General features: G+C 36.2%; 1 long non-coding RNA gene across 1 annotated transcript; it reads right to left on the bottom strand.

Annotated features, from left to right (window-relative positions):
- Nucleotides 1-2,069: 2,069 nt before the first annotated feature.
- LOC123666214 lies at nt 2,070-2,380 on the bottom strand. The gene is made up of 2 exons (XR_006745168.1): nt 2,246-2,380; nt 2,070-2,149 (listed from the first exon to the last, which is right to left on the bottom strand). It is a non-coding gene; the product is annotated as an uncharacterized LOC123666214 (long non-coding RNA).
- Nucleotides 2,381-11,759: the final 9,379 nt, after the last annotated feature.

Genomic DNA, 11,759 nt, shown 5'->3' with positions numbered 1-11,759 from the left:
CTACTTTACTGTTGATTTTATAAGTTAAAATTCTATTTCCAAAAGCAGATTCAATAACATTAACGTTTGATAAAGTATTATGGGAATTTAAAAGATTATTTTTGTGAAGATTACTTTTAAAATGATTAGCTAAATACCTTTTTTTGATAAATATATGACACGTTAGACATTCCACTTGATTATCGCTACCGACACTGTTCCTTGCAGAGGTAGTCGCTTCTCCTTCAACTCTTGTTTTTTTGTTATGATCTTGAGTTCTTCGTTGCTCGTTCGCTCCATTCCTTTTCCAAGTTGTAGTGGTTGACTGTTAAAATGTTTAAAAGAGAATGGGCAAAATGTATGAGCTTTAGTCTACCTACTCAACACCAACGCCATCTATGCCAAAAAATAGAGAATATTTTAGCGAATCAATATTGCTATATTTTGAAAAAAAGAGAAAACAATAGGTAAAAATAAAACACTGGTGACTAATTAATTATGTTATATTTGTAGTATTACATGATACTAGAGTCTATGATTACATTATTCATGTGCGCGACAGGCGGTGCGACAGCTTCCTGATGGCGTGCCCAGCATATATACCACAAGATTGATATGACATGTGCGCATGTCCCAATTGTTCGACGTCCAGTCAAACACGTACAATAATAGTACTTAAAAGCGTCTCTTCCTTCAATCTCTGTGTTTACTAGCACGTATGTGTAGTGTTGCTTGGCTCTTGAATGACGTGATTGTATTCGTCCTCGCAGTAAAAAACTTCTTTCTCCCACTTCGATGTTTACTCATTGATATCATCGAGTTCATTGTCTCTGTATAATTCTATCATATACAATCCATCATGGAAATGTTCGGCACAGTGAGAACTGGCTATCTTGATGTGATATGTTCCTAGGGCGATTAGAATTAGGTGTTCTTCTTCTAATCGAAGAACGTCTTCAAAATCAGAAAGATTTGCTGCCATACTGGTAAATACAACGCGTTGGCTATTTAAGTTTTTTTGTATGACATATTCTGCCCGATGATTTTCAAACTGAATTCTTTCATTAATAATTGTCATTATGGCGTTGCCACCCGACACATTGACGGAAAAAGTTGCCCGGCTATTTCGGAATACAATGTGCCGTTGACAAAAAAAATAGTGATATAACTTTAGGGCTAGGACCAAATACAAATTTTAAGCAGGTAGGAAAAAGATTTAAATAATAAACCAACTAGATATTCAACATTAAGGTAGTTTAATTTCCATTTTTTTTACACTTACCCTCATGTAACAAAATATAATAAATAAGCCTACCTAGCTAACCCAAAAACCATCACTTCAGAAATTACAATTTAAACAAATACTAAGGTTGCTCAGTCGTAGAGAGAAGGTTCTTAATATATTTACTACATTAAAAAAAAATACGTGATGAGTATAATGTGCTTAACGAGTATACCACCAGAAATCAAATAAACTTGTAAATAAGCATAGATCAACTAAATAATGAGAAAGTCTGTACCTCTTCTGCATTAATTCATACCAATTACTTGAATTGTCAATTTGCTCTGGACATCCACCGGGTGTTAAGGTTTCAACAGGAAGTTTCGATGAGCAGGATCTCCAGCCCAAAGGTTTTACTTTAATACGGACAGATGTTTCATTGCTCTGGTGATCCACGGTAGACTCAGCTTTCAAAATATTGAAAAGATACCTTATGGTGTTTTATTTAAATTCCAAATTCAAATATCCAGGCCTCGAGGATTGAAGTTTAACGAAAATGACAGAATGAAATCGAAATATAATTTTAAGTTTGAGTTCTGTTTTAACTCATTTAAGTTCCATCTTAATTCCAAGTTATAAATTTTTCATATTTAAATTTTTCCTACATCATGGTAACCCAAGTGTATTTTCTTCTAAAGTCATACTTCTATTAATTAGTTACGTAATATAATAAAATAAAACAATAAAATACTAAGGAAATATAAAAAGTAAGGAAGAAAGAAACCCTGAAACAAAGAAAACACGTTGTCAAAATGGCGGAATCGAACCGATGCAAAATTTAAAAGAATGGTTTGAAATCTTACCAGAGTAGATTGCATATGTGAAATCTCTCGTTCCCACCATCCCCGAAATCAGATAAAAATATCCATTTCAAACAAAACAAGGAAGCTGTAACAAAAGTAAATTACGAGTTAATATGACACCTAAAGGTTATCACAAACACAAAGGAAAAAAGGTCCCACCAAAATATCGAAATTAACTCACCATTATTGTTGAGATAAATAAAATTATTATTCTCTACTTCAGAGACATAATTTTTACTATGCAGGCGAACCTGGCCAACAAAACACGAAAACGTGAAATCTTTCCCTCGCCGTTCCCAATCACGGTCGAAGCGAAAATCATTCAACCTGGCAGTGTTGCCACTCAAAATTAAAAATTTATCCAATACAGCAAACCGAAATAAATCTATATATTTTTATTTTTTTTAATATTATTTATAAAAACAATTTAGACAAAAACCCTAAGCAATTAAATAAATATTTAAATATGAAACGATGTAAAAACAAAACCGTGCAAATACATAGCAACTCTCCAAGCACGCCATCTAGTGAGCCCGCAAGCTTCGCTAGATAAACCTCAATACCAACTGCTTTTGATGGAGCAAGTGCTTAAGACGGATCAGTTTTACGATCAGTGGGACAACTACATGACAATGTACGAGCAACAAGAGAAGCATTTCATGAAAGAGAATCCTTTTGTAATTATTTTAACAATAACAATATAAATTAAACTTACTGTCTGATATGTTAGGGGTTTTCATTTCATCCACTATCCTCTTCCATAAACCGTCTTTTTTATTTGTGTCACGGTAGTGTTTATGCTCTGGATTATACAACACAGGATACTGCTTGACATATTCAATAAACACCTCCATGCTGCTAAATACGTGTTTTACCAACCGCGCACGATCGCTCACTGTACAAACACGTTCGAACAACACTATCGACAGGCGTCAGAGGGGTAAGGCTAGCGGTGAGAGGCGCTTAGTTTAGCTCAGTTAAAACGATAAAAACGTTTAAAACGATATTGTGATCGATCCTGTCTCATCAAATTTGGGTTTTCTACATGGCACTTATTTAAGTTGTGCAGGTTCATGTAACCATCTTTTTTAAATGTCGACTCTTCAGACCATAAAACTTTTTCGAAGAATGTTGGGTCATCACGGTACTTTTCTAGCATTGTTTGACAAAAAGTAACGCGGGGCTGATAATCCCGGGGAAGTAAACTTTGTACACGCTGTATGTAGCTCATTTTTTTTAAGGATTCGATGAGATGTACTTTTGGGCACTCCTGTATGTAATTCTACTGCACGTACTGAAGTACTCGGATCTTCTTCAACAGCTTCTAGAACAACATCATCATAAGGAAGGGTAATTCGACCTTCACGTCGTAGTTGAATTGGCAGTCGGCCTTCTGAGAAGAGTAAACGATGCACATTTGTAAAGACTCGATTATCCGGATAACGAGCTCCATTTGGAAATCTTTCACGATATAGTCTAGCTGCAGCGCTCGCATTGCATCTACATTTCCCATAAATGAGGTTCATGTTGGAATATTCCTGTGTGGTGTAGGCAGCCATGATAGCACTTCACAATCACAGTCCAGAGTAAAGTAAAGGTAGTCAGTCAGGGAGAAACTAAACAGTCCAAATCACAAGCAAACAAGTTCAATAAACGAAGTAAAAGTTGGTAAGTACGGTATTAACACGAACGAAAACAGAAAGATGCGCAGTAAACGAAGGAGCGTAACGTACTGATCTGTATTAGTGTTATAGCTTTATAGCAAATAACTGGCGTCACTACTTGTCTCGCTCTAAGATTGCAAAATTACTATTTCTGTCTCTTTTACGTTAACGTCACTATCTGTCTTGCTAACACTTCAATAAATCAGTCTATTGGTCTTCCTCTAGCTAGAATCTTAAGAGTTACGGCCTTGTGGAAAGCCAGCCTTTGCGGAAGTACATCAAAATCACTTCTAAGTAAACTAATAAAACACTTAAAAACTGTGTTTTTTTGGAAAATAAAAAAATGGCCGCAATTCGAGAAATAAACTACATAGTAAGTGTGATACGGTTTTAGAATCGTTATTGAACGCGCTAACTTTCGACTACGACTTTCGACTTCGTCGACTTCTGTGACCTGTATAAGTTAGCTACTGCTGTATAAATACATAAAATTTAATAACTTTATTATAGTAACAAATGTTATTTAAGAATTTATTGAAATTGATATTTTAAATTTCGCGCCATTACTAAAGGGTGTCCAGCGGAAAATTTTGTTTTATAAACTTAAATAAAAAACATATTAATAAACTCAAAATATTTATTATATTTTTAAAACAAAGCACGTTTCTGCGGATTTTATTTTTTAAAAATAATGTCCTCCAAGTGACCTCCATTTCTCGCAACACACTCTTGTAAGCGAACCCTCATATTGGCGAATACGCGCCAACACAGTGCTTGGGGGATTTCATCAATTTCACGCCGGATATTTTCTTGCAGTGCAGATATGGTGCGGGGATTATTACAGTACACTTTAGACTTGAGGTATCCCCACAAGAAAAAATCACAGGGCGTCAAGTCAGGCGATCGTGGTGGCCAGGCTATGTCTCCGTACTTGCTTATTAATTTTCCAGGGAAAATGTCCCTTAACTTCGACATGGACACCCTGGAAGTGTGCGGGGTTGCCCCATCTTGCTGAAAATGTGTCCTATTGTTGCGCCCTGGAAAAACTTGCAATTGCGGCACCAAAAACTCATCAATCATGCGGCAGTATACAGAGGAATTCACAGTTTCCCCCTCATTAAAAAAATACGGTCCGATTATTCCTTGAGCTGAGATGGCGCACCATACTGTGGTTTTAGGGCAGTGCAAACTTTTCTGATGACGTTCTTTTGGGTTGTTGGGATTCCAGTAACGCATATTTTGCTTGTTTACGTAACCCCCGATGTGAAAATGTGCCTCATCGCTGAACAATATGTTTCCAAGTGTTCTGGGGGTTCGAAATCGTTCCAAAGCCGTTCTGGCGTACCTTTCCCTTGAAACATAATCGTTCTCATTCAATTTTTGGACAATTTGCATTTTATAGGGATGAAGCTTTAGTTTTTTTTTCAAAATCGTGTGCACAGTTGAAAGTTGTGGTCGACTTAAGGGCCTTGACAAAACGATTATGAATTCTAAAGACATGATTATTATACTGAGGATTCCAAACAGAAGAAGCATACTCTAAAGTAGACCTAACAAAAGCATTATATAATAATATAAGCGTAGACGAACGCTTAAATTCTTTAGAAATCCTCAGCACAAAACCAAGCATTCGGTAAGCCTTTTCTGATATATAACCAATGTGATAATCAAAAAGCAGCTTCGAATCGACGTAGACACCAAGATCCTTGACAATGTTAACTCTCGAAATGACCCCCCCACTTAGATCGCTTTGTAATGCGACAAGGGGTATCATCGTTGTTACCACGCGGAGAAGTGCCACAACATGATGGGCATCGCCACTCCAGCCTCAAGTCGTCGTCCGGTTCCCACTCCAAAGATCTCAAAGGTAGCACACAAGCAATATGGAAGCGTTGCCGACATGATGAACAGAGTAACGGATCACGTGCGTCCGATGTGGTTTTTCTACAACACGCAAATTCCATAATTGTTTATAGATATAACAATAAATATTATTTTGTAAAGGAAAAAGACTCGAGCGATTGCAAGGTTTTGAATTCTGATCTCAACCGATCACTTGTTGAATCCGCCGTTGTCACCGTTCGGCCAACACAAGATTATATGCCTCTGCGAAAAATACAATGTGTATATTATGTTTTTGTTCGAATGAATATGAACTGCCGTCTTCGGAGCAAAGGTCATTCACATCAAACAATATTACCCGCACTTAGCTTCTTCGTCTATTTAAAACAATGTTAAATATAACCACTATTTTAAAACATAACTTGCACTTATTGTAATAAAATACCAAATCAACGATCTTTTAAACTAAAACTGCAAAAAGACGCACTTTAAACAACTTTTACGAATTATTAAATTGGACAATAACGAAATCACATCCACAGCCGACCTTTTTTTTTTTTTTTTTTTTTTTTATTTTAATTACGCGATATATCCACAGACTTATTATGCCCGTGCTTTTGTTATTCCATTTATTGTTATTATTTTTTTTTAACATGCATCGGTACTTCACCGCAACTTAGAATCTAGAAGCCTTAATAACTAGTCTTAAAATTTCAAATTTCTAAAAGTCGACGCGAGTCCACTGACCAAGACCTTTCTACATATTGCTTATTTTATATTCTTATATACTAATTATTTTTATTATATTTACACTTATTTGCTAACTACAATATATGTACACTTATTTTCTAACTACAATATATGTACACTTATTTGCTACTTACAATGTACACTTAACCTATGTTATTGTTAGTAGTTAGGTACTTTTTTTTTTGTGGTTAGGAATCGTTTTATCCATTTAAATTTCATTTTTTTTTAATTTTTATTAATATACTATATGACTAATCCTATCTTATTAAGTAAATATATAAAGCCTTATCATTACAATTACATTATCCTATTCCTATACTATTACATTCAATTTTATTATTTATATTACTTACTTTACACTTTTATCTACGCATAATTACAGCCGACCTTGTCGCACAGCACACTAGGTGACACTGAGGTGACGCGTTCATTGCTCATCGCCGGTTGACCAACAGGTAATGCTCGGACGCGATGTTGCAGACTTGCAATGAAGATAGTAATTACGCTTAAGTATTTAACGAGATTTTCACGGGTTTACGTTTTCCTTCGTGGACCAATATTAGTCGTAGAGCTACGTCTTCCCGACTAAGATGAGATGTTATTCCATTATTATTGTAATTTAACGTCAGTCAGACGGGTTCGTTTGAGTTTTCCTTCTATGTTTAACGTCAACAGACGGGTTCTTAGTTTTCCTTCCATTCGCGCTTTTACATCATTAAGATGGGTTATGCAGTTTTCCTTCTTCCTAATAATTATTTAGACATGTTCGTAAGGGTCCATTGGAACAGTCTCTTGCTGGCGTTCACGTCGGATGTTTCTTATAATTGCGCAGACGGAAATGAGTTGATAGACAAGATGTTGTAGACTAATGAGTGCTAGTAGGAGAAGCTTTCCCGTAGGTGGCAGACGTGTTATGATGTCAGGAATCTCCATAATGCGTCGAATTCGGATTTGATAAATAATGTAATCTATTATGACTACGCTAGACTCAGTGGTAAGCCATATCCAAGCCAAGAACAAGATCCAAATTGGATATCCGGTAGAAGAGCAAGTAGATTGGGAAGATGAAATAAAGTCTTTAACGGATGATATGACTGAAGTTTCGGTGGAGCAGAAGTAGTCGACGCAGATGTTGGCGAACATTCTTGCCAAATCGGGTTGCACTCAGAACTCATTTCGCAATCAAATACGATGAACGGCAACGTGAGGTGAGTAAGGTATGTGATTTAGCAGGGAGTACAAGAACCTAGTACTATGCTAAGGCTGGAATCAAAACTTAAAATGTGTAAAATGTGTATAATAATGATAATGATAATGCTGTAATCCTCCACCGCGTAATAAGTCTTATCTATTTGTTTTTCAAATAAAAACTTTAAATTTATGTTGAGACAATTCTAAAACTGTTTGTGGGATTTTATTATACATTCGAATACCATAACCCAGAGGAGAAGTTTACTTTGCGCAGTCGGAAAGGAGTTACAAATTTTGTTATCCCTTCTCGTGTTTACAATGCGAATATTACTATTTATTTCAAAACAGTGAATATTCTGGTGAATATATTTCGAAACGGTTTCGTGACATAACAGTTCTAGGAAAAGGATGCCCTATTACTTCGTCCTTCGACCAATAGTCCGATAATTTCGGAAGCTTAACCGCACCCGTGAAGAGAAGCAAGTCAAACAAATACTTTTATCTCTCTACAAGGTTCGTTGGAACCCACTGGTTGATCCGTGCATCGGGGCATCGGCATATAGTGTGGGTAGCTGCACAACACAACAACACTTTTGTGAGCTCTGTATTTAAAATTTAATTTCAACATATAATCTTTAATATACATGAGTGATATGTGCTGAATGTTCATAATACTTGCCAGTTAAAGTCCTCTCAAGTAAATTTCTTAAATAAATTAGACCCAACTTGAATTTGTGCTAAAGTGTACCACTGTCAGTATCACCCGGAGATTACATAAATAATGGAGTCGATTAAGCAATCAATCGAAGATATGACTTCACAATTTAATGCTAAAATGGCTGAATTCCAATTAACTCTTCAAGCATCTACCAGCCCTACGTCAAATATAGCAGCTCAATTTAATACATTTCGTACTTTTGTAATGACTGCCCTGGAAAGCCTACAATTACAGCTTAAAGTGCTAAATAATCAAGTAGATAATTTGGAAATGAGAAGCAGGAGGAAAATTGTGTTGATCCATGGAATACCAGAGTCCACAAATGAGAATACAACGTCAGTAGCCATCAATGCATTATCTGCTCATCTAAAAGTTCCCGAGCTGGTTAATACTGCTGTTAGTCGTAGCCAGCGGATGGGCCGCTTGACGACGCATAAGCCAAGACCCATCCTGATTAAGTTCCATGACCTTGCATTGCGAAACAAAGTTTGGTACGCAAAAACTAATCTCAAAAATACGGGCATAACACTCTCCGAATTTTTAACTAAAAGTCGTCACGAAGCGTTCATGACCGCAAGACAACATTTCGGAGTGTCAAATTGCTGGACAAGAGAGGGGCAGATTATCATAATCGGTCCAGATGGTATTCGGCATCGAATTATTTCCACCGCTGAGGTAAAGGCCATTTTGAATGAATCTGAAGCACAAGAGCCAGCACCTACGACTGCTGCGGCTAGTACCTCAAACGCAACGCCTCCGGCCTCCAGTTTCAAGAGCACAAAAACAGTCCAACCTCTCCAAGCGGCAAGGTCCAAAAGGAATATCAAAAAATAATTTATTTTATATTACTTCGAATTATTTTTCTTTTTTTTTGTTACTAATTTAAACTTACATATACTTTGTTAATTAGTTACCACTATATTACAAGTTAATTGATTTTTATAAGAATTGTTACCTTTATGTTTTCATACAACAAGCACCTGCGTCCATAAGGTCGGTTTTTACATGTATTTTATTGCTCACATACATTGCAATTGGTACTATTACTGATATGCCCGCTTCAGATGTTAGTCTCACTTGATTAATTTGTTTTGCACATTTTTATTTCTAATTATTAGTGGGTAAACAAAATTGTGATTGAACTTGAACTTGTCTTTAGACAGTCCGCACATGCTTTACGTGTTTGACATATGTCAACATCAAAGAATGACACTTCTGATCATATAATCTATTCCTTATAGAATGACATAATTATGTCGTTTAACCTACAGCCTGCGGATTGTTTATGGACGAGTTTGGACCTTGGGGCGGGTGTACGTTTATTTAATAGGTAGTAGTAATATGTGGCTTCTTTTTTTTTGTTTTTTTACTCTCTTTTTTTAACTATGCTTGTTAAGTTTAAGAAGAAACCTAATGTCGCCACTTATGTGTGGTTATGTAAGTTAAGAAATTTTGTATTTATAAAGGTTTGCAATTTAACGCTGGCAGGTATAAGAACTGTATTTTATTGCACTTCTTTTTTTATATAATTTTTTTTATTTATTTAATTTGATACATATATATTTTATTTTATGCTTTTTTAATTCATTTTATTTTTAGTACTATATCAATTGTATTTTCTCTATATAAGTACTTGTATATTATATCTTAATACATATATTTATATTTATATTCCTAATATTATGATGCTTAACAATAGTGGTACTTTTATTTCCGATGAAGACAGTAGTTATCTTTCCTTGAACTCATCTTCAGATGAAAGTTTTCATAGTGCTTCATTTCCTTTGAATAGTGTTCTTAACTCTAAATTTTCCTCTTTACAGAAAAATTTTAATGTCGTACATATAAATGCGCAAAGCATCCCAGCCCATTATCCCGATCTCTTAACCTCATTCGATGTTGCGAATATCCATGCTGTACTTGTTTCTGAGACATTCCTTAAACCATCTTTACCTTCTACTTCTTTCGCAATCCCAGGATTTCACCTTATTCGTAACGATCGAACTGGTAAGGGGGGAGGTGGTGTAGCTATTTATCTGCGTAGCCATATACCTTTTTCGATCCTACACCAATCGCCTTCAGCATACTCCGAATCATCAGAACATATTTTCTTGGAAGTGTTATTTGGTAAACTAAAAGTTCTCTTGGGAGTATTCTACTCTCCGTCACTCCAAATAAACTACTTCCAATCTCTTGAAAACCTACTAGAAACGTATACTCCTACTGTCGATCAAACCATCATCATGGGTGATTTTAATACCTGCTTGGCTAAGGATGACCCGCGTGCTAAGAAACTTAAACATATAATCTCCAGCTCTAATCTATCTATACTGCAAACTAATCCAACACACTTTTTCCCTAATTGCTCACCCTCACTTCTCGACCTCATGATAGTTTCCTCTCCAGAACTTGTTTGTGTGCATGGCCAACTCTCAGCGGAAGCGTTTTCATATCACGATTTGGTTTATCTGTCATATAGGATCCGACCTCCCAAGATGAAACCCACCATTATCATGCGCCGCTCTTTCAAAAACTTTAATAAATCCAACTTCATAACAGATTTGAGTGGAATTTGTTGGGACGTGATTCTGAATGCTACATCTATAGATGAGAAACTTAGCATTTTCAATTCTCTACTTATTGAGCTTTATGACAAACACGCTCCCCTCAGGCCTATAAAACTCAAGCATCTCCCAGCTCCCTGGATTACTGAGGATATAAGAGCTCTGATGAACAAACGTAATGCTGCGAAGTCTAAATATAAATCAAAACCTAACGACAATAACCTAAATAAGTACAAGTGTTTACGGAATAAATGCAACAGAGTGTGCAGGGATGCTCAGAGACAGTTTGTGCACGCATCTGTAGATAAAAAGAGCTCATCGGAAGTGTGGAGATTCCTGCGGTCTCTTGGGATTGGGCGTTCTAAGACTGAAATTCCCCTTAATATAAACTTAAACGACCTCAACTACCACTTCTCCGGTTCCTCTATTCTGAATCCAGGCAAGGCTCAGACTGTTTCTTATCTTAAGGCACGTATCAAACCCAATCATCCTCTCTTCGAGTTCGATGAAATAACTGCGGATGATATTAAAAAACACGCATCATCTATCACATCTGATGCTATTGGCTGTGACGGTATCAGTCGCAAAATGATCACTTTGGTGCTGAATGAGATTATGCCTATCATCTGTCATATTTTCAACTTCTCCCTTACTTCCAAGACCTTTCCTAATATTTGGCGTTTTGCTAATATTATACCTATCCCTAAACTTTCTAAGCCTTCATTACCCTCACACTATCGGCCTATATCTATTCTTCCTTTCCTATCTAAAATTCTCGAACGTATCATACATTTCCAGCTTACCTTGTTCTTAACTAAGCACAATATTCTGAGTCCTTTCCAGTCTGGCTTCCGACTGGGCCACAGCACTGTGACGGCACTTGCAAAAGTATTTGACGACATTCGATTTGGAATAGACAATAAACAAGTCACCATATTGGCATTACTAGACTTTAGCAACGCATTT

The sequence above is a fragment of the Melitaea cinxia genome, chromosome 25, assembly GCF_905220565.1.
Source record: "Melitaea cinxia chromosome 25, ilMelCinx1.1, whole genome shotgun sequence".
NCBI lineage: Eukaryota > Metazoa > Arthropoda > Insecta > Lepidoptera > Nymphalidae > Melitaea > Melitaea cinxia.
The sequence above is the reverse complement of the archived record's forward strand: the minus strand, read 5'-3'. Positions and strand labels throughout refer to the sequence as shown.